Source organism: Myodes glareolus, chromosome 13 (assembly GCF_982192425.1).
Source record: "Myodes glareolus chromosome 13, mMyoGla1.1, whole genome shotgun sequence".
Lineage (NCBI taxonomy): Eukaryota > Metazoa > Chordata > Mammalia > Rodentia > Cricetidae > Myodes > Myodes glareolus.
The window spans coordinates 23,284,304-23,307,026 of NC_142038.1; the positions used below are offsets into that span (position 1 = coordinate 23,284,304).

The 22,723-nt window shown below is 45.6% G+C and overlaps 1 protein-coding gene across 7 annotated transcripts in view; it reads right to left on the reverse strand.

Moving 5' to 3' along the window:
* The window catches only part of Nedd4l (NEDD4 like E3 ubiquitin protein ligase), a 325,219-nt gene that overhangs the window by 153,609 nt on the left and 148,887 nt on the right, over window positions 1-22,723 (reverse strand). The window contains exon 1 of one of the 7 annotated variants that reach the window (XM_087895992.1): window positions 8,378-8,549. The exons of the other annotated variants lie outside the window; for them this stretch is intronic. The gene's annotated coding sequence lies outside the window, so the exon portion shown is untranslated. Of the gene's footprint in view, window positions 1-8,377; window positions 8,550-22,723 lie in introns of those variants that run through there. 7 annotated transcript variants of the gene reach the window in all.

The window sequence follows — 22,723 nt, forward strand, 5'->3', positions numbered from 1 at the left end:
CCATAAGGCCTGTGTCACATGTGGGAGCGGCAAGCAGGGATATGTCCTCTCTCCCTACAGTGTCATCTGGGAGCCCAACAGTATGCTGGAATGCTGCAGGCAATGTGATCCTGCTTTCCGTCATGTAGGACAGCACCCGGCAGCTACGCTGATTCATCCATCAATGATCCAAAGGCACGAACTGGGTCTCCCTTGAGTGAGCACATGCCTGATCCTCCACAAGCCACATAATGTAAGAAGTGGACTTTGTAAAGGGACGATTATACACGGAAGCAAAATACCAATTAACCCGCACTTAGGTTTACATCCCATATATCCTATAGTCTATCATTCTGAAGAGATTTGGAAAGTTAAATAGCCATAAAAAGGCTGTATGACCAGTAAAGATGTTCCATAGTAGAGGCATGGCACTTGCCAGTACAGCAATCACTTAGGGATCTGCTCAAACTGCAGACTCTGGTCCCAGTGTGAAGTGGCCTACAGCCGGCATTTCTACTGGTATGAGGAATCTCCAAAGACCATCTGAACACAGCTGTCTTAGGAGAGTGCAGGCAGGTATGCAAGAGTGTATAGGCAGGAACTAAGACTATAAAACAGGGTGTGGAGGTGAGCCTTCAATCCCTGCACACTGGAGGAAGAAGCAGGAGAGTCAAAAGTTCAAGGTCACCTAGCCTAGGCTAGACACCAGACTTTTCTCAATAAAGAAGGGAGGGGAGAAGAATGACTTCAGAACCCTAAAGCTCTATGTCAATGTCTCCCCAACTTCATCTTCCATCTCTTTTCACTCTGAGGTTCTCCCTGGCTGGGCTCACTTGACCCCCCCAAAGCATATCTCCTCCTCCAAGACTATTAACCATCAAGTGAGAAGTCTAATGCTCCAGCTGAGACTGAGGGCATAAAGAAGGGCCCTCCTAGTCACCTCACTGATTAAACACCTCAAGGACAAAAATCTTGTCCTGACTCATTTTTGTCAACCTGGTACAAGTCAGAGTCATTGGGAAGAGGGAACCTCAATCAAGAAAATGCTTGCCCCCACCAGACTGGCCCACATGCAAGCCTGTAGACATTCTTTTGATTAATGATTGCTATGGGAGGGCCCAGACAACTGTGGGCAGTGGCACCCTGGGCAGGCGGTCCTGGGTGCTATAAGAAAGCAGGCTGAGCAAGCCATAGGGAGCAAGTCAGCAAGCATCCTCCATGACCTCTGCATTAGCTTCTGCATGGCATTCCAGCACTGACTGCCCTTCAGGATGAACTATAAGGTGTAAGGAGAAAAATCTTTTTGTTTTCCATCATGGTGTTCTATTACAATGGTAGAAACCCAACTAAGACAAGTCTCAAACCCCAACCTCTAACAACTTGTTAATGAGGCCGATTATTGACACACGTCTCCTAAGCTAAACATGTGGAGCTCATTCCCTTCACTGCCTGGTAACCTACGACGTAAAATCCAAACTGGCAGCACAGTCTGCCCAGCTTTAAAACTGCCTGCTGTGCCGTCTGCCCAGCGCTGGCACTGCCTGTCTTTCAACATCAGCTTCCATGTGTTTCACTATGAGTTCAGCCATGGAGCTTTGAGAGTTCTCGGCACACCACACTTCATTCTGTGCCAGAAATGCCCTACCCTACCTGGCCTGCATATGCCCTTGAAGACAAACTCCATTGTTTCAGAGAAGATGCCCTAGCCCCATGCCCACATCCGTTGGCAGGTGCAGATCAGTGCAGCAACCGTTTGCCCTTCCTCTGTTGTTCTGGAGCTCTCTGCCAATGTGGTTCTGTCTTGGTCATTTGTGTGCATCGCGTTACAGTCACACAGTGAGTCCATAACAATGGACTGCTTTAGAGGGTTCAGTGCTGGTTCTAAGGCACATTTGGCATTGTGGGAAATAGGGATAAGGGTGTGTGTGGAGGGAGGGAGGGAGAGATAAACCTCCTGTTTATATCATGGGCCTGATAGATTCATATTCTGGATGTAACGTTTCTAAACCGGGAGTAAACCGGAGAGCCAGCCACACAAACACCTTGTATTTTGTGTGAGATTTCTTGGTTGTTTTTCTGATGTCACGTCTGAAACAAAAGAGTTCAATAGTCACAGACCAGAGGCTGAAAGTGAAAGATAATTCACCCTTAGAGAATGATCAATAAGGGACCAAGGGTAAATAAAACCAGCAGAACATGTAGCTGCGGCATGTTGAACACTGTAAGCCAGATTGGTAATTAGGTAGGAAACCCACAGTGAGCAAATCACTGGCTGTGCCACGGAATGGCTACAAGAAGCTCCACCGAGTTCCGGTGGCAGACAGATCTCTTCCTGCGACAGAGGTTAGGGTCCAACTGCAGTCCGTAGAAAAGCTCTTGGGAAAGGCTAAGCACGGAGAGCCCCCCCACCCAGGCAATCCCATTACACTCCTGCCTGAAGGTGAGGCGACGTGACCCACAGACAGCTCACCTTTAGTCTAGTGTTAACAACTCAGAAGAAACCACAGACCCTAGCAAGCTCATCTCTGGATCATCAAGTCCTTGTGGATACTCACAGGAAGGCCACACACAACCTCCCCTCCTAGACTGTCAGGGAGGCTAGCTTTCCCCTCCCAGCCCTTCGTTTATTACTCACTGGGTACCTACAGCTCGTCAATTGCCTAGAACCCCGGGGAGGAAGACAGAGGAAACTCCCTACACCTCAGCAGAGTTTGCATCCTAGCAGGAAGGAGCAACTAGAGTCAGCAAACAAGGCAGAATAAAGCATGTACACAGGGTGACCAGACATTAACAGAGGCCGCTCTCTCAGGAAAAGCAGCAGAGACGGGGACTCGCATGCGGAGGGGGATGCTGGCCACAGGGGAAGCTTGCTGGGGCTGCCCAGTGTGTATGAACAGTCCTAACAGTCATCTAGCTCCCTCTCCTTTCAGTGGCGGCTGGCTTGGTTTCCTTGACTTGGTATGACACAGCAAGGGGAACATGGGTATGCCCTCCGGAGTAAGAGATGCCCAGGTTTTCTTTCAGCTCTGCCGCTTGCGACTCAAAACAGCCAGAAATCACCTTCTCCATTTCACTAATAGTGATGAGATATCGACGGGCTAGGGAGGCAGGTTCTGTTGCCACTCTAGTCCTGTGGTGCTGTTGGAAGCTTTGGGGGAGCTGCTGGTCTGTTGACGCTGCTTAGATTTAGATCATGGTCACTGTACCCTGCTCATGCCTCAGACTCTGAAAGAACCGAGGAAAGCGTCCTTTATGTCCAACGGTGCTGAATGTAGTTCGAGAGAGAACGGAACTGTATCTCGACAGGTGGAGCCACGCTCGCTTCTCTACCTAGCATTTATCCTACAGGTGCAGAGCAGCAACTTACCAGGCGGAGACTCAGAAGCTGTTGTAAGGGACCCTAATCCTAAGAGGAAAAATGGGGCTCCGAGGTCACTTCATCTAATACAACTCTGCAAATGACCAACTGAGAGACTGAGAATCCCCTGTGCCAGGTCCCGGTGAAACTCGGGACAACTGGCTAACTGTGGTGCCTATTTATCAAACCAATGTACACACTGACCTCCAGACTCGGTACTTACGGCTCCTCTCTGCTCTTCCCACCCTTATCCCCTACCCTAAACCTCTCCAGCTCAGGGGCTTCAATTTCCTCCTCTCAGCTTCTCTTTCCTATGTAAACCTGCTATTTCGGCCACATTCTCTTGGGCCTATGATCCTTCTCTCCTGGTCCCTTCTTTTATCCCCTCTCCCATCTCATCCTCCTGTCCACTCCTCTGATGGACCTGTTCAGTCTGGATCTTTCCACGTGCCTCTGGTTGGACTCTCCCTTACATCGACAATAAAGCCCTTCTCCTCAAACACACCTAGGAGCGGCTGTGGCCTCATTTTCATTCACTCTGACCACCAATGCACCAGACATAACTTTGATCCTTTTCTTCTGCTGCCTACTGCTCCCGCAGACGGGGGAGAATGACTGACTTCACCCCAGGCTTTCCCACAGACACGGTGAGAGGTTCTTCCTCTCACCATATCTTCCCATATCAAACAGAAGAGTCCCACGGCGGAGCCCTGCTGATGGGGAATTTGCTGGGAAAGCATTCCCTGTAAGTATTTTCCCATTCTGCTTTAAGATCAATGGCCATTGACCTCCACAGGCCCGTATTATACAGCTTCCCTGGGAAGGATGCTTTCAGGAATTTGTTAAAGTAGGCTTCTTAACACAAACTTGGTGCCAGCCACAACTTTCATGCTAACCCCAACCAGCCAGACTGGACAACAGGAGGACCAGAAGAAACCGCAAACATTCAGGCAATTGCCATTTCCTTCCCTGACTGCTTTTCTTTATGGCTCCTAGCCCTATCACAAGTGGATGATCTGTGGACTCGATTACTATGGTTTATCAGGTCCAGCAGGCTGAAGGTTGCCTGCAGGCAGACAGGCAAGTCCCTGGCCCAGGCCCTCCCTAATGAGCTCTAGGCCTCTCCAGCACCTGTACTGGGAGGGGCCCCCAAAGGACTCAGGACATACTGGTCAGATAAACAAGTGCATCTCACCTTCCAGCCAGGAGGCCACTGCGACTCTAACCAGTTCATGCTCGATTTCCTAATTCTCAGGGAATGCTTTTTACTTTATTCTCTGATCACATTCCTTCCCTCCTCGAAAATAAATAAGCTGAGCTAAATATAGACATGTATAAACATAACAAAATAGCAACTTAATTATCACTCAGGGCAGACCCAAGATTGGGCAACCACAAGAGTCTATGGAGAGGCCGGAGAGGATGCTCAAGGTGCAGCTGTGGGCTGCACCCCGCCTCACCCTCTCTTCTCTGCTCAATCTGATTGTGAGGCTTTTCTTTCCCCCATAACTGGGGACTGTTACATGGAGCTTTGGCATCCAATCTCCTAGGCCCGGATCACACTCAGAATCAAGTTTTCATGGCGCTATTCCTAAGAAGGAACGGTTGCATCATCTCTGGGGACTCCCATTTCCTAACAGGAGGTGACAGGGCCTTAGACCCGTGTCCTCTCCTTCTGCACTTCTGTCCTGTTCTCGGTGTGTCTCAACCGAGACACTCATCCCCACCAGCTTTTGTCATCCTTTTAGCAGCTGAGTTTCTTTCTTTTGTAGAAGCGGAACTCTCCAGGATCAGAACGAGTCCAGTTGCGCTGCAAGATTTCCCACCAACAAAGAATCAAGAAGCAGCCTGATTAATTGAAACCAGCGATCACATTAGGCCACCCTGATTAGGGTTATAAATCAAATCTTTGGGAAACATCTTCACTTTGCCCAATACTACAGCACTGCGAATACATTCGCTATAAAATAAACCAAGTAGAAATCAGAATAAAACTAAGAAGATGTCAGTCTAACAAAAGCTGATAAGTGTAAGAAATACATTCCTCAGAAGCTAAAGAGGCAGCTGGCACTCATTCTGAAGCGCTGAAAGAACGAGAAGAGAAATTATTCTTAGGCAACGAGCAAGATAAGTGCTTAAATCATGTACTCAATGAGTTACTTAAACACAATACTAGGCAGAACAAACCTACTGCAGACAAATCATTCACTCATTGACTTCAGATCTTTCTACTGAAAACTTCAACAACAAAAAGGGGTAGGACACGGAATAGAGTGATTCTCTAGACATGGTCACACCTGCTTCCTTACAAAGCCAGACTTCCTTGAGTCAGAAGCTTACCCCCGCTAACTGAGCTTTCAAACTCACACTGACAAAGACCCCAGAGATCACATCCCCAGGATTCTCAAAGGCTGCTGCCCAGGAATTCATCATCACGTGCCTTCCAATTCTGTGACAAGGGTTTCTAGTCACCGACCGGGGTCAGAAGAGGCTGTTTATAACTACATGTGATTCTCTGCCTGCAGCGGACCGCATGAGTAAGAGCGGTGAGTAAGACAGTTTACATCACTGAAAGCAGGCTGTGCTAGGTCGTTCTGCGGAAGCCACCGACTACACTTGAATCTGCCAAGTCCGCATTTTCACTTGGTCTGAAATTCCACTATTCACTGCCTGAGGGGTGATGCCGCGTCATGGGATTTTCCAGAAATGTCCACATATTCTTACGTTTTCTAAAAGAAAAATTAATCCTTTGTTTTCAGGGGGCATGTCAATCAGCAGGTGGACTCTTAAGCCTTCTAATAACCACGGTGAACAAAGCGGCTGGCCTGTGTCTCAGCCGTGAGGAAGCAGTTTGTATCACCTGATTGATTACATCCCCTGGTTAGCTGGGTGGATTCATCTCTGGTGAGTACTGCAGAGGAGCGAATGGATCCTAGGACCACAGGTGGGAATTTCCATTTTGTACCTAGGCAATAGTTCTCAACCTGTGGGTCATGACCCCTTTGGGGGTCTAATATCAGATATACCGCAATATCAGATACCCATATTACGATTAATAACTAACAAAACTACAGTTATGAAGTAGCAACAAAATAATTTTATATGGCTGGGGGGGTCACTCTAACGTGAGGAACTGAATTAAAGGGTTGCAGTGTTAGGAAGGTTGAGAACCACTGGCCTAAATGATGGAATGGCTCCTGGGACCTGCCGACACACTGCCCGCCCATCTGTACCCCCTCAGAATCAAATCAGGCCAGGTACAAGTAAAGCGCAAATATTTACTGAGGCAAGAGCGCTCCAAGTAGCCCTCTGCAGAATTCTGAGCTACCAGGGACATAATCCAAAGAGATCTGGAAAACATCCGAGAGCACTTGCTACTGCTGTGGCTCTAAGGTGAACGACCTCAGAAACCTGGGATCCTAGCTGGCCCACCTGTAAGCAAGCCCTCTGCATAATTACAAAGATTACATCATCAGTGAGGAGCCAACTCCATTTCTACCTGGCTCAGAAAAGGCTCTGTAAGTAGCTATCTCTGGAAGAGTCCTCGCAGGTGTAGACTCATAAAAAATTAAACAGAACACCTGGAATGAAATGTAGCCCATCAACAGATCCTCCAGCCCCGAACAACACCTCGTCACCAAGAAAGTTACCTTCTGCAAGCCAGGCATCGCGGCATCTCAGGCCAGCACGGAGCTCCTCTGGACTGGGGTATTTACAGCCCTCGTGGAACCCCTGACACATTCAGCTGCCATACTTGATTCCACAAAGTCTTTCTGAATAGAAAAGCCAATTTTCATGAAAACAAGGACGGTGAAAATGCTTAAGAAAGCCAAGGTACCACCAGCTCCTGCTTCCTTTTCTCTTGCCTGATTAAATAAAAAGCCTTTCTCTTCCTCGGTTCCTGACATCACTGGCACAGTATTCAGTTTCGCATGGGAGAAGAAGCTAACCCTATCTTTTAAACTCCCTCTTCCTTTGATACAGTTCAGCTAGTTGCTCCCCTCTGCCAGAATCAAATCTAACTCAAATGCACGTCGACAATGTACTTTTCAATGGAAAATAAAGAGATGACGATCAACTCAGATCTGACTACAGCTTTTAATACGTCACATTTTTGGGCCATTTTCATTCTTTCTAGAGCCTAGCTATCTTCACAACACTATCAGAATACCCAATGGAAAGTAACCAGGATCATTAACAGAAGGCGCGGCGCACACTCATTGATTCCGGGCTTATGGATACACTACTAAACTAACAGTTTGTGAGTCATCAGACGTGACGGTAAAAGAAACAAATTATCACATGTTAATCACACCAAGTATCTGCATGCATGAGTAACATACATGAGAAACGACAGCAAAACACAAAAGAATTATTTCTGTGGAATGTGTTCTGGGCTTTCATTCTGATCCTCTCAAAAACAGAATTTAGAAATTCAGTTAGTATAAATTACGTAAGCCAAGTCCTGACAGGAAGTAAGGACCGCCATCTAACGATTTGAATATAAACCACGAGCCTTCTCTGAGTGCAGGACCCACGATGGTATTTCACTGGAAGCCAAGGACAGCTGGTACCTCCCTCTTCTCCAGCAAAAGATCACAGAAACAGGGACTCAACACACCACAGGAACAGATTTGAATTTTCTGCCCAAAGCAGTGATTTCTATCAGAGGACAATAGTCACAGAACTTAAGTGGTGGTCATTTTCATTAGATCTAAAAGATAACAAAAATAACCTTCCCGTATTCCTTGGAAAATGAACACTATACATTTTTCTAAGCCATCAAGACAGAGAAGAAAGTGAAAACAGATCAGGGTTCAGGTCATAGCCCCTTTCAAGCTTGTCTACCAAACCTTTACACATAAGGAAGAAACAGGCCAGCTATCGCTAACCCTCAAAAGCATTTACAAAATGGAAACTCTTGGTATGTGCTAGAGTAACGCCGCTGATATGAAAACAGTATTACGACAAAATCAAACTCTGTGCCAATGGATGCCATACTCCCACATAACGAATTTACAGTGGTGTCTTTGTTCTTACCTGTCCCTGTCCTCAAGAATCAAGACAAACAAGGAATGTTTGCTGCTGGAAAGTGCTGGGCTGGACTGGTGTGGATGGAAGTCTACCCGGGCAACCCTGGGGCTCCTTGTCGGGTCTTCTGCCTTCCTGGCTTTCAAAGCAGTGTCTACACACAACCTCTGCTGACACTCCGGGAACACCAGCAAGTTTTAACACATCTGAGAAAGCCTGCCAGCAGCTCGCTGCTTAGGCTGATGATTCACCTCAATGACAGCTAGACCAGAATGCTTCTTGGTGGGAACAAGAGTTAAGTCAAGCTCCGCCCCATCCCCAGCTAAGGATAGAGTAACTCCACCCAGCTCTGCAATTAACTGAAATCCTCTCACCCAATGCCCTATAGTAAAGTTACCTGCAGTTGTTCTTAAAGTGTCTTTTCTCCAAATGACAGTCCATTATGGATTGATGAAGCCAGTATGGGATGTGAGCAGGGGTCATACTGTCTGCTTCCCGGGGCTGTCTGGCTTGCTTAGAGCATTGGTTCTCTGGATAGGCGGGGCATTAGCCTTCCACCCTTCACAGCTCACTCTGTTTTTGTTCTGTTCTCTTTGCTGGGCCCCACACTAAGTAGACTGGAAAGTCCAACTTCCTGGCTCTCAGAGAGCTTAAAGTGGCCACAGAAATAACCACCCGATGGCCACCATGCTGAAAAGAAACAGTAGGCAAGACTGGCTCTTCCAGGGAAGATGAGTCTTGCCTACAAACCCACAATCCCAGTTTTCAGCCCCTCACCTTCATCTCACCCCCAGGTGTCCAGAGGTGAAGGAAGAGGAGGAGCTCAGCCCTGTTCACAGTGTAATATGTCTCCCCTGTCATTCGGACAGCCTGCCCACCTGTCCCTGGCTTGCCGCCTGTTATGATAAAAGAGTGACCAGAAGCAACTTGTGGGTGAAGGGTTTCTCTTCCTTACACTTCCTGATCACTGTCCAACACTGAGGGAAACAAGCCAGGAACTCAAAGCAGGAGCCTGGGAGACAGGAGCTGAAGCCATGGAGGGATCGCAAGTCCCTGTAAGTTAACACACCTAAACAAGCCATGTAAGGCGTGTGTGTGTGTGCGTGGGTGCACACATGCGGGCGTATAACAATTTGCCCCTTCACATAAATAACTCGGTTCCATCCTTCAGAAGCCACATTTTAAAAAAAAAATCTGGGCATGTAGCATGTATGTATAATCACTGTAGAGGTGGAAACAGACAGATTACTGGAGCTCACTGGCTAGCCAGACTAGCTCATGTGGAGGTCTCCAGCTCAGTGAGAGACCCAGTCTCAAAAAAACAAAACAAAACAAAAACAAGGTAGGTAGCATAGGATGAACAACACTGGAGTTGTTCTCTGGCCTCCTCACAACTGTGTGCACATCTGAACACATGTGCCTGCACACACAAATTATAAAGAGCACCTATACTTCCAATTTAACACTACTTGTGACAGGCTGGGTGTAGTCCTCAAAAAGCATATGCTAAGGTCTTAATTAAGCCCAGTGCCTCAGAATATGACTACCCACAGATGGGACTTTAAAGAGGTAAAAAAGTTAAAATGAAGTCAGTAGGGTGGGTCCTAAACCCATATGACTATATAAAGGTAAAGTAGGACCCATGTAGATAGGCAAGGGAAGACAGGATGGCCACTGCCAGCCAAGGAGAGACAGAAACAGCCAACCCTAATTTCAAACACCTTGACTTTAAGACCTCCAGGCCTGCGGAACTGTGAGGAAAAGCTGTGGCATCTGTGATGACAAACCTAGTGAATGAATAGCCAGGTGAGGGATGATGTGTGCCAAGGAGTAATATAAAAATGCCACCCACGTGGACGTCTGATTCACACCCACGCTCTTCACTCCAGGATGCTCCATCTCTTCTTGCCCAGCAAGGATGTTTGGAGAGCCAGGTGGAAGAACCTCATTCTAGAAAAGGGTACGACTTTCCCCCTCCATTTCAGTCAAACATGTCAAACAAGGGTTCGCAGATCAATTGAGTCCGTCTGTGGAGTCCACTGAAACCAGCTTGTGCTGAGCCTGGCCTGCAATGCAACTAACCAGGCATTAACAATCTCAGCACTAAATTAAGAAATGTTCAAATATTTTATATATATATATATATATATATATATATATATATATATATATATTAACACACACACATGTACATGATTTATTTAGTTTTTAATTAGCAGTGGCCAAAAATCTACATCCAATTCCTTTTGACTATAGGATGATATGAGGGCCCAACCACAATAGCTGTATACCCAAGAGTGGAATCAAAGAACCATGTTCCTACTAACTAGGGTAACCCAGAACCATCCTAGCTGCCTGATCTCCCATGTTTTGTTTCCCCAAACTTATAGCGCCCCTACTCAGACTACAGTGAGAAGTGACATGGCCAAGACCTCAAATAACTAAGGAGCCACAGGCAGGCCAGGGAGTCTGTCTAAAATACTGTAAGCTTAACCTTTTAGTGTGGATATTGGGGTGGAATCATTCTTGGTTTGCTTTGGGAGCGAGGGGCATCGTGTGCGCTGAGGATGTTTAACAGCATCTTTGCCATGGGACAATGGGACAAGGAATGACAGGCCTGCCGTGCTTCAGCATTTCCCCAAAGGAAGCTCAAGAGCACATGCCAGGCTGAGAAAAATAAGGGCTCCAGAATGATAAACAGGAAGGAGCTGATGTCTTCAGGCTGACAATGCCTCAGTTTCACAACAGGGGCAGCATACAGTCAGCACCTGGTGCAAAGGAAGCAGTCCTTCTTGGCACGGCCCAGTGCTCCCTGATCAAGGACAGACCACAGCAAGGACCCCCGAGAATGACTAGGGAAGGACCTGCCAGAGCTTTCATTGCTGCTTAACTCTGGTGGTGTAACAGTAAAACAGAGAGCCATTCCCAGCCATTGTGGAGGCTGAAGCAGTAGGTCATAAATTAAAGCCCTGCCTGAGATACAGAGGGAACTCAACACTAGCCTAGGAGATTCTACCTCAAATATAATTAGTAAAGAAGGAGGGGGAGGAACAAGAAGGAGGTAGAGGACGTGCCCAGCATGCACTTGGCCCTGGGATCAAACCTCAGTAAAGCACATACAAAAATTATGATGTTTCCATAATTCTATATTATCTGAGTTTAAACGTACAGCTATGGATGACTCCTGGGAAATTCTGATGTTACTGCCAAACAACTGGATTGACATGGTTTATTATTCTTAGACAACTGAGTTATCTATAACCTGGGTCTTATAAATGTTACTAAATTAAATCATTTTAAATGTGGGTTCTGAAGGATGAAAAGGAGGGCCTCATGATAACAGGGCAGACGCTTGCACATTTCATTAAATGACCCCAGCCCAGTGCCTATTATCTATGTGAAGAAGCAAACTGTTACACACACACACACACACACACACACACACACACACACACAGACAGACACACACCCCTACCTTGCACATTTACCTTACACATCTAGGTCTTAAAAATGGGTGAAATTTTATCAGTATGTTGCAATGGAATACAAGATTCATATTTATGACTTAATACTTTGTATATATGTGTGTGTGCGCGCGTGTGTGCGCGCACATGTGCATGTGCCAGGTACATGCAGGTGTTCATGGGGGCCAGAAGAAGAGACTAGACACCCTAGAACTGGAGGTGCAGTTAGTACTAAGTCATCTGATGTGGCTGCTGGGAACTGAACCCAGGTCCTCAGCAAGAGCAGCAAGTGCTCTTAAACACCGAGCCATCTGTATTTCCATCTGTCTCTTGAGCCATGGGAAAGGATACTTAAAAGATAACTGATGTTTGGATAATATAGCCAAAAGGAATATGAAAAGTTAAGCATGACTTCAGTCAAAACAAGATCTTAAGAACATGAAATTTGAGTTTCTTAGTATTCCAAAAGATAGTTCAGGCTTTGAGTTTTTATTTGCTTTTAATCTTAAAAGGATCTGCCAACTAGCAAAATCTTCAGGGATTTTTTTTTATTCCCGAAAGTGCCACCTTGATTTATCTATAATATGCAGCCTCTGAGAATTATTAGAAAACATAAGTCATCATGGAATGTTTACCATAAGATACTTCTTATGTCCAGTTCACAAACTGTTTCCATATATCTAATTACAAACATAGCCAAAGGGCTGGACAGAAAGACAAGGCGGTGAGCAATTTTACCTCCCAGGCTGCTTGGATTTATAGATAAACGGCTTGTACTTTATCGTTACATCTTATCTGCTATGATTAATTAATAAAAGCTATTTAAAAATGGTGACGTGACTGGGTGCTGTCACTTCTTTAGGGATGAGTAACCAAATGCAGAGAACCCAGATGCTTGACGTAAAAGCCCCAGTTTCTCCCTGTCTTGTTCAAAATCAGCTCCAGTAGCAGGGAAGTCGGAATCCTTGGTGGGGGAGGATGATGAAACCGAACCAAACAAGGATGACAGCGTGCAGGCAAAACCCTTTATGTAACAAAGGCAGAACCTGGCAATCTGTATCACTGGCTCCCGAATTTCTTCGCAAGTTCTTCAGACTATCCTGTCTTGGTTCAGCTTTTAATTCCAATGTCTCACTAGAAACGAGAATGTGTGTGTGGCTAAGGTCCTTTACAGGTCCCCAGGATCGTGTCCTTACGTGCTTATCACAGTATCAAAAAAGGACATGGTTTCACCAAGAGGAGGAAAGGGCCCCTGAGTTGTTCAAATACCATTCAATACACAAGGCTGCACAGAACTCTGCCCAAAGCACATGGTCCCCACATCTGCACCCCCCTCCCACCCTCCAAGCCTCTGTGGTTTGGCAGCTTACAGACAGTCCCTAGCCTGTGGAATGATTGCATTACTGATCTGGAGTTTTCAGGGCAATTATCCAGATATAAGTCTAAACACACTGACCTCCATGATGTCCACTCAGCACCGGGTTCATTTTCACTTGACTGTCTAACAGACACAGGAGACATCAATGGGGCTTAGGTTCCACCTCCTGGGCTACCAGTCACACTCTGTTCTTGTCTTTCTTTCACCCACCTAGCCCTTCAGCTGAAAGGAACCTAACGTCCCAGTGAGCCCCCAACTATCTCTTCATTTCCACACCTGATGCTACCACTCTGGTGTTGAAGACACATACCCCCCCCCCAAGCTCTCCCCACCCCAGGTATGAAATACATCAGGCTCCTAATTGGCCTAGCACAGCAAACCACTTCCATCTCTGGCAATAAGGGAGGCCTGCTTTCTACAACCTCAACCATAAAAATGCAAATTCCTTACAATAGTTCACACTACCCTGAGGAGCCCTGCTCCTGCCTACTCCCTAAACCTCATTTCCACTACTCTCTCTTCTCAGTCCCACTGGTCTTGCTATCATCTAACCCTTTTAAATTCCTATCTACCTGACTCTGAAGGTGTCTCGCAAGTCTCTCATTTTTGAAGTGAGCTCAATGACTCTTTCTGCAAACCAGAACATAAATAGGAAATGGATAAAATATGGAGCAAAGCATTTAAGTCTCCAGATTTGTTTACTTAGGATTCCCATTTCCAAGGAAGAAACACAAAAACAAAATCTAGTTAAAACATTTTGGGTTTCCACAAAGATATTCACATCTCTTTCCACGGTTGTAAAAAAACTAGAAACTTCCTGCAGACATAACAAAATAAGACCCCGAACACTCAGGAAACAGAACATCATATGTATCACATGTTGGACTGAGTGACAATGTGGTGAGGGCAGTCACAGAAAAACCCATACCCACTCCCAAAAGATAAACAGAAAGAAGCTGTCGCAGTAGGCAATGATGCTGCGGTTGATTCTTTCTTCGTTTGTTTTCAGACTTAAAAACTTGTGTAATTTTTCCAACAAGAGGGGAAAACCCCTTCTTATCTTTAACAAGAACAAATAATGCTACAAACAATAGTTAACCTTCCAAGTCACCCCAGAAGGAATATATTGGAATTTTAAAAGTGTCTACATAATTACACACACACACACACACACACACACACACACCAAGTGTGAGCACTGACTACATAAAGAAGTGGTCAAATCCACTTGTTTTTCTTTTTACAAAAAACTTAACAAATCGATAAAAAATTAATAATCCAGAGAAAAAGGGACAAAGGACTACCAGTGAGTCCTTCATAAAAGAGAAAATAAGAGTACTAATTAAAGAGAGAAAGGTGATGGGTTCTCCTATCCTGCTGGCAAAGTAAAGGGACTGATAACCAGGGTGAGGGCAAACTCAGAAGAGATGCTGCTCTCAACACCAGCTGGAATCAGATGCAACCAGCTGGAATCACTGGGAATTAGTGGGCAACTTCTCAGGGTCTACTCTGAAATGTCTCCCCAGTTCATGTCTGAATGGATGCTCCCCAGATGGCGGTGCTGTGTGGGTGAGTCTGTGGAGTCTGCCTGCTTTAGGAGCACATCACCAGGCCAGGCTTTGAAGGTTAGTTAGACCCTCCTCTCACTCCATCCTGCCTTTTCTGCTTCCTGGTCTGCGCTGTATGAAGGGTCTTCAAAACAAGTTCTCATGGCCCTGACCATCACCATGCTTTCTCTAGAAAAACAGACTAAAATACCAGAAGTCATGAGCACCAATAGCCTATTCCTTAAGCTTGCTCTTTTAACTGGAGTGGGGAGGGGATGATGCATACATGTGCCCCCTTGGTCAGTGGTCCTCAGATGTCGTGTACCTGGGTTTTTGTTGGTGGTGTTCTGGTTTTTTGTTTTGTTTTGGCACAGGGTCTCTTGCTGGCCTGGGCTAGCGAGTCAGTGGGTCCTAGGGATCCTCCTGGTGTCTTCTCATGAGCACCACGATTACAAGTGCCACTGTCAACCCCAAAACAGCTTTTGGTTTTCACGTGGGTTGAGGGTAGGGACTGATACAAACTACGGTTGCAAAAACTTTACCAATTGAACTGTCTGCCTAGCCAGACACTGGGAATGTTTAAAGTCCCTCTGATCTAGTATTCAAGTCTAATATATATATATATATACATATATATATATATATATTTTACAGAAACCACAGATGTATCAATAAATACCATGGGTGTTTTCAAGATAGGGCAGAGGTGGGAATATGTCCTAGCTCCACTAGTGGGGTTTTGAAAAACACCCAAGCCATGTCATGTGCTGGAAAGTGGTACACAGACTGAGTCTCAGAAAAAAAAAAAAAAAAGAGAAATTTAAGTAATATGCTCAGAAAATCCAGGAGGATATCAGGATATCAACTCAAGAGCACACTAGAATAAGAAAGAAAAAAAAAAAGAATCCATGGTTTAAGAGAAATGAGTCAGGATTTCTAACCTCAAACCACAGCGCTCTGCAGCTTCCTCCACAGGAAAGCATGGGATGTGGCTGGCTCCTAACAGATGTGGAGCAGTTCAGCTGGTAATCTGGCAGGGAGGTGAGGTCTGGCAACCCCCGCTGTCTTGTTCCTTGTCACCCACATCGACCTCTGCTCCAAACCCCTCAGCTCAGACCAGAAACATTTCCAGCTTTGCCCCCTGCCCACACTCTGAAGTCTCAAGAGATGAAAGCCAATCAGTCCCAGCTCTGATTCTTCCCGGTGATAACTGTATGATACTAAAGAGTACAAATGTTCCATAAACCAGTCACTCTCCACGGACGGCCGTTCATAACGTCGGTATTTTTGTGCTACTAAAATGGCAAAATAGGTCTATTTATATATAGGACTATTTATATATAGGACTGTGTGCACACAGTCCTATCATACACCCTGAGAGGTTAATGATTTTATTGTAATATAGACCGCAGTCTGCTCTGCAACAGAGCCAAGGGTGAGCCACAGGTTTATCACGGTGTGAGGGTTAACCTTGGTCCTAACTCCACTGCACTGGGAGGCGCCTTGGAGGTTATATAAGTAGAGCTCTCTACACTTCTATCTGTGAAGGAGGTTTTAGAGTATTGGCCAAGGTGAAGGCTGTCCTGAATGTGGGGGCACCGTGGCCTGGGCCCTGGATGACAAAAAAGAGGAAGTAAGAAACTGGCTCCAGACAGGTACACCATCACTCTGCTTCCCTCCGCCAGGAGCTGCACAGCCTCCTCCTTTCTCCATGGGATTCAGACTTACTCCAGGCCCCAGATTATAGTGCCAGCTACCCACAGACTGAAGCCTCTGAAATCACGAACCAAGTCTTTTTTCCACTAAAACTGTTGGCTCGAATCAGTAAGATAGTTCTGCAGGTAAAAGGCCTTTCCACAAAGACTGACAACCAGAGTATGATACCTAATTACATGGTGAAAGATGAGAAACAAACCTCACAAGCTGTCCTCCGACCTACATACGCACACGCACATACACACGCACATGCACGCACGTGCACATATGCGTCCCCCCTCCATAAACAAACAAATGTGAAGATAATACAAACAGCTGCTAGGCTTTTGGTTGCTGTGACTAACACAATTAGTATCATGGCACTATGACATCCTGGTACCCAGTACTGTCCTCTACTGTCTCTAGTCAGATGGGTTTTCAGTTATGTCTCGTTTTATTCTGCACTTCCTAGCAAGAGGAACTGTATTTTTTGCTGTTGTTGTTTTTGTTGTGTGTGTGTGTGGTTTTTTTTTTTTTTTTAAATAGGCTTGCTGCTTGTCTGCGTTTATTTTCTGTGGTTTACATGGTTTTATTTGGAGACAGTGTTGTTTCTCACCAACCTGTAATCTTTCAGCCTGGGATTACAGGTGCACCCCACCCCACTCCACTCCACTCCTGTTTATTAAATAGTCCTTATTGACTTTCCCTTAACTGTGCCATTCCAATCTATTCCTAAGGCACTGGTATGCTAGCGAGAGTAACCCACTGTCTGGAATAGCTAGTCTCTCTCTACTTAAGCCAAGTATCTTTTACCACTAAAGTATGCCTCCATCCTCTATAGCTTATCCACATTAAAATTTGTTCAACTCCTCTCTTCCCCCAAGATTTTACCATCAGTTTCTTATATTCGCTTCTTAAAAACTGAACTGTCTGATGCTTTTAGGTGTTAGAAGATTCTGGGGCTTGTTTCTGAGAAGAACACTGAAGAACATCTCTGCGTCGCCCCCGCCTCCCCAACCCCAGATGAAGAGATGGCAATGCCTGTTCTGTCCATCGGATAACACGTTTTTCTTAGCACTATGCAATGGGGTACATAAGTTATCCCTTACCCAGAGAGGAAGCCATGCATGATGTGGACCCCTGAATCGATACCACGAGGCTTGGACCATGAAAATTTTTTCAGCATACTGTGAACATCTGCGAGCCAGATGCTCACTTCGCTTCTCTCCCCTCACATTCATAATTTCCCCAGAATTATGCATTTATCCTTTTATATGAACATCAAGATTATTTTTATTCAATTAAAAAACACCTCTGAAATTCTAATTAGAATTGCAATAAATGTGCTTATTAATTTGTATTAAATACATTTATGCACTTCATATTTTCATTCCCTCGTATTTTATTTCATGTTTTTCCTAAGATTGATGTAGGAATAGTGTGCTGGCTAGTTTTTTTTTTGTCAAGTTGACATAAGCTAAGGTCATCTGAGGAGACAGACCCTCAATTTAGAAAATGTCTTATCACACTGCTTCTAGCAAGTGTGTGGGGGCATTTCCTTGGTTAATGATTGATGCAGGGGGGCCCAGGTCACTGAGGTGGTGCCAGCCCTGGGCAGGTGTTCCTGGATAGTATCGGGAAGCAGGCTGAACAAGTCAGTAAACTGTGTTTCTCCACGGCTTCTGCTTTAGTTCTTGCCCCCAGGTTCTTCCTTGAGTTCCTGCCCTGACCATGCTTCATAATGGACGACAAGAGTAAACTGAAATAAACTCTCTGCCCCCCAGCTTGCTTTGCCATGTTGTGTATCGTATCAACGGAAAGAAAATGAAGGCAGGAACTATACAGGAGCGCGGGATGTGGTCGTGTGGAGGAGGGGAACTGTGGAGACATTTAGAACTTTGGGCTAAAGGATCAAGTGCTCAGGACTTAACGGGGTGTTCTGTGAGAGCTTGAAGGATAAAGGATGCTGAAATAGTGCAGGTGAGCTTGGGAAGCTTCAAAGGGAAGTTTTGAGAGTCCCTTCAAGACGCTATTGGGGCCATGTGATATTCTGAATTAAGAATCTGTGGTTCCTCTTCCGATCTTGGCCTCGGTGGCAGAAGAAAGATGCCAAAAGAAATGCCATCCTCTGGAAAGAGCCGCAATAAGATGCGCACGCTGGGCCGCCGCTGTGGCTCTAAGGCCTACCACCTTCAGAAGTCAACCTGTGGCAAATGTGACTAGGATGCCAAGCACAGGAAAAGTATGACTGGTGCTGGGACTGGGAGATGAGGCGCCTAAAAATTGTGTGTCGGAGATTCAGACATGGATTCCACGAAAGGACAACACCTAAATCCAAAAGGGCAGCTGTTGTAGCATCTAGTTCATCTTAAGGATTTCACTCAGTCATAAAATAAATGTTTTGGTTTAAAAAAAAAAACAACTTTAGTTCTGGTCAGTGGGGCTCAAGAACCAGCTCTGCTTTAAAAGGGCACAGAACCATGAAGGTGAAACCTTTGCTTTCCTGGGACAATCAAACCCGGTAACCAAGACCAAGAAATTCGTGGGGATTACAAAGAGGTCAGCATCATTGAGATGAAATCTTCTGATAAGTGGTTCCTCAGGTTCATCATCAGCCAGAAGCTGTGGTCTAGCGGGACCCAGGGTCACACCCTGTGTCGGTCGATGCAGTTGGTGATAGGAAGAGTTTCTTACATGGTACCAGTTTGGGAGGCATGAAGGGACCATGGAGACCAGTTGAGGACTGGCACTGTGAGAGACCAGGAGAGACCACTGGTGTGGGCACACCCTCAGGTGCAGGAGAAGCTCCAGGAATGAAGGGGCCACGCACGGAAGATGGGGCTTGGAACCATGGGACATGGTCAGAGTACCCGAAGATAGCCCAGGGGAGGATGTTGGTGAAGGTGCAGCCCAGTTGCAACAGAGACACCAGAATTTGGGAGATGACTGGACCATGGGAAGACCACCAAGGGCAGCAACAGCTGTGAAGAGAGCTGGCCTGAGCCTAGGAGGCAGGCTAGACCGTGAATGGCAGAGTTCAAGATCAGCCCAGAAGATTTGAGTGCATCCCAAATGGAGGGCACTGAGCTACATGATTTCATTTATACTGCTGGAAGTTGGCTTTGCTTGGTTAAAACTGTGACTGTGCCCTGGTTCTTCCGTCTTGGAATAAAAAGTACGCAACTGAATTTAGTTTGAAGGAGCCCACAGCTGAGAGACTTTGATTTTTAGAGAAAGAGTCTTTGGATATTTTAAGGAGCGTGAACTTTTAAAGTATTTGAATTTTTTGAAGACTGTGGGACTTTAAAAGCGGCACTTATGTTTTATATTGTGGTTAACATGAGATCTTGGGGACAAGCAAGAAAGGAATTTTAATAGGATATATTCGTGTGTCAAGCAGACAAGAGGTCAACTGAGCCTGTTAGAGTCTTTTTCATCAACTTGACACAAGCTAGGGTCATCTGGGAAGGGGGGGACCTCCATCAGAAAACACCTCCTTGAGATTTGCCTGTAGGAAAGTCTGGAGTATGTTTTCTTGATTCAGGATTGCTGTGGGACGGCTCAGATCACAGGGTGGTGCTACACCTGGGCAGGTGGTCCTGGATGGCCGGAGAAAGCCGGTTAAGCAATCTAGTTAGCCTTGTTCTTCTATGGCTTCTGCTTCGGTTCCTGCCTTCAGGTTCCCTCAGTGATGGGACTGACTTGACTTCTCTCAGTAACCTGAGAGCTGCAAGATGAAAGGAACTCTTTCCCCTCAAGTTGTTTCTGATCACGGTGCTTTGTAACAGTCACAGAAACCTAACTAAGACAAACAACAGTGACCTTGCATTTCCACGCATTTCTCTTTGAAAGGACAGACATTTTTTTTCAAACATCTGTTTTTTTAAATCTAGCTCCTTTGATAATCTTTCTTACTGGTTTAGAAACTTTTTTCCCTCAAGGCTCTTGGAATCTCGGGCACACAAACGTTTCAGTGAGCTTTTAATAGAACATTAAATAACTGAAAAGGGGGACACCCTTGCTGGTTTCTAATTTTAACTGAACAGTTTGAGAGTTTTGACTTTCATTGTGAAATACACACACACACACACACACACACACACACACACACACACGCTAGTGCACCTTTTACTAATTTTTCCTTTCTATTTTGCTTTTTCAGATTTACTGTATTAGAAATATCTACTAAACTGCATCAGCCAGCTTCCCAGTCTCTCGACCTTCTTGGCAAGTGCTTATCTCCTTTGATATACAAAGGATATACAAAGGGTGTCACTAAGCAGAGTTCCCAGGTTTAACCACCAGTTTCACTGGAGGGAGGGATTGACCACAGGGTATTAGCCTTTCAATAGACTCACAAATCTACTGGTTAATAAGTTATTGTAAACTTCTTGCATAGATAGTAATAGTTTACACCCCTTAAATGTAGCAATGGGGCTACAGATAGTTAAGAGCACTTTACTGCTCTTGCAGAGGACCCAGGTTTTACTCCCGCTACAGTGGCTCAATGAAAGAAAAAAAAAAACTTTTAAGTATATCAGCATTTTATTGTTTTCCAATTTCATACATGCACATAATACAATTTTATAAAATCCACTGCCGATTCCCATCATGGCTTCCTATCCTCTCCACCATTCTTCCAAGTTCGTGTGCTTTTATCTTTCCAGGCCCATCACCTCCCTCTTGTGCTGCCTATGTGTGCACTGATACAGAACCATCTACTAGAGAATGGGTAGCCCGTCAGAGATTGCACCCCTGAAGAAAACTGAACTACCCTACACCCAGCAGCTACCAATTGCCAACAGCTCCTCAGCTAGGGGTGGGACTTCAGAGCCCCTCTTCCATCCATGCTGGGAGTACCAAGATACCAGGTTAAAATTACACTGATTCTCAGGTGAACTGGGAGTCTCTCTGTGCTTTGCTATGTTTCCAAGTAGGATAAGCAACACCTAAACCCCACGTTCTTTACAGGTCAGCTAAAATAGCTTTAAAAAATATCCATGTAGCCTGCCTGCCGTTCTCCACGGCAATTCTCTGCTGGGCCCGGCTTGTCCTCCACGGAAACTGGTCTGGACCTTTGTTCTTGGATCAGTTTTGGTCACTGGTATTTTACAAACGAATCAGCCCTATGTTTGCAAGTGCGTTGGCTGGGGTTGTGTATGCCGCTTTCCGGCAAGTTCTCCCACCCACCCACCAGCACCCCGTTCCCTTTCCCTTCCCATTACTATTGCCTAATTCTTTTCGTTTGTTTGTTTTCTGAGAAAAGATCTTGCTATGGAGCTCAGAATGACCTGAAACTCAGGATCCAGGATCCGCCTGCCCCCATATCTTTCTCACTCTGTTTTGAAGGACCGTGGGGGGAATAAGAAACAGTACTTATTCCTAATCCATGCAGGGCCTCCTTACCTATCTGACGAGGGCCCTGAAGTTGTACTTTTCTCCCTGCAGATTTTATCAAGGCAGCTAGGCTTTTGTGTGTGTGTGTGTGTGTGTGTGTGTGTGTGTGTGTGTGCGCGCACGAGGGAGGCATTGTTTGCACTGCTATTTCTAGTGCAAACGGAATGTGTTAAGGCCCTTGGGCTGCCAGTCTGAGGCAGAACCAGCCTCTGTGTTCTAAGCCACCGATGGCTCTCTGCGCCTGATAGCAACAGCACTGCTATTCTCCCACAATGCTAAGCTCAGGGCTCAGTCACTTAGTCACCATGCTGGGCCCCTACTAAGGATTCCTTTCTTCTCTCCTTAGGAGTTTGTCCTTTATCTTTTTGACTAGGCAGGTGTCAGATTTAGTTAACCTTTCAGGGTTCTGCTTGGTTCCTATTTTAACCTCCACCTTTATCTGTTCATTTCTCGGTCCTTGTTTTGTTTTGTCAATTTTCTATATGGTTCACTTTCTAAATTCTTACAAACTTCACTCCTTAATACCACTTTGTACCCCCAACCTTTAGTAGTAAAAGCAGCCTCCCTGGTCTAGATGATATATTATATAAGAACTGGTTTTTCTTCTTCAAAGAACAGGAAGAAAAATTACCATACATGGAAACAAAATTTTTAAGAGTCTCCAGCCTAGGCTGCCCTAGAATTCCTTATGTCGCTAAGGAACCTTGAACTCCTGACCTTCCTGCCTGTACCACCTGAGGGCTGGAATTACAGGTATACACGGTGCACAGGGTTTATATCAGATGAAAGTTTTAAGAGCCGCAGTGCAATTAAGTCGTGGTATGAACACATAGCTGGCATTCTCAGAGCAGAGCAATGGCAAGAACGTGGGAGG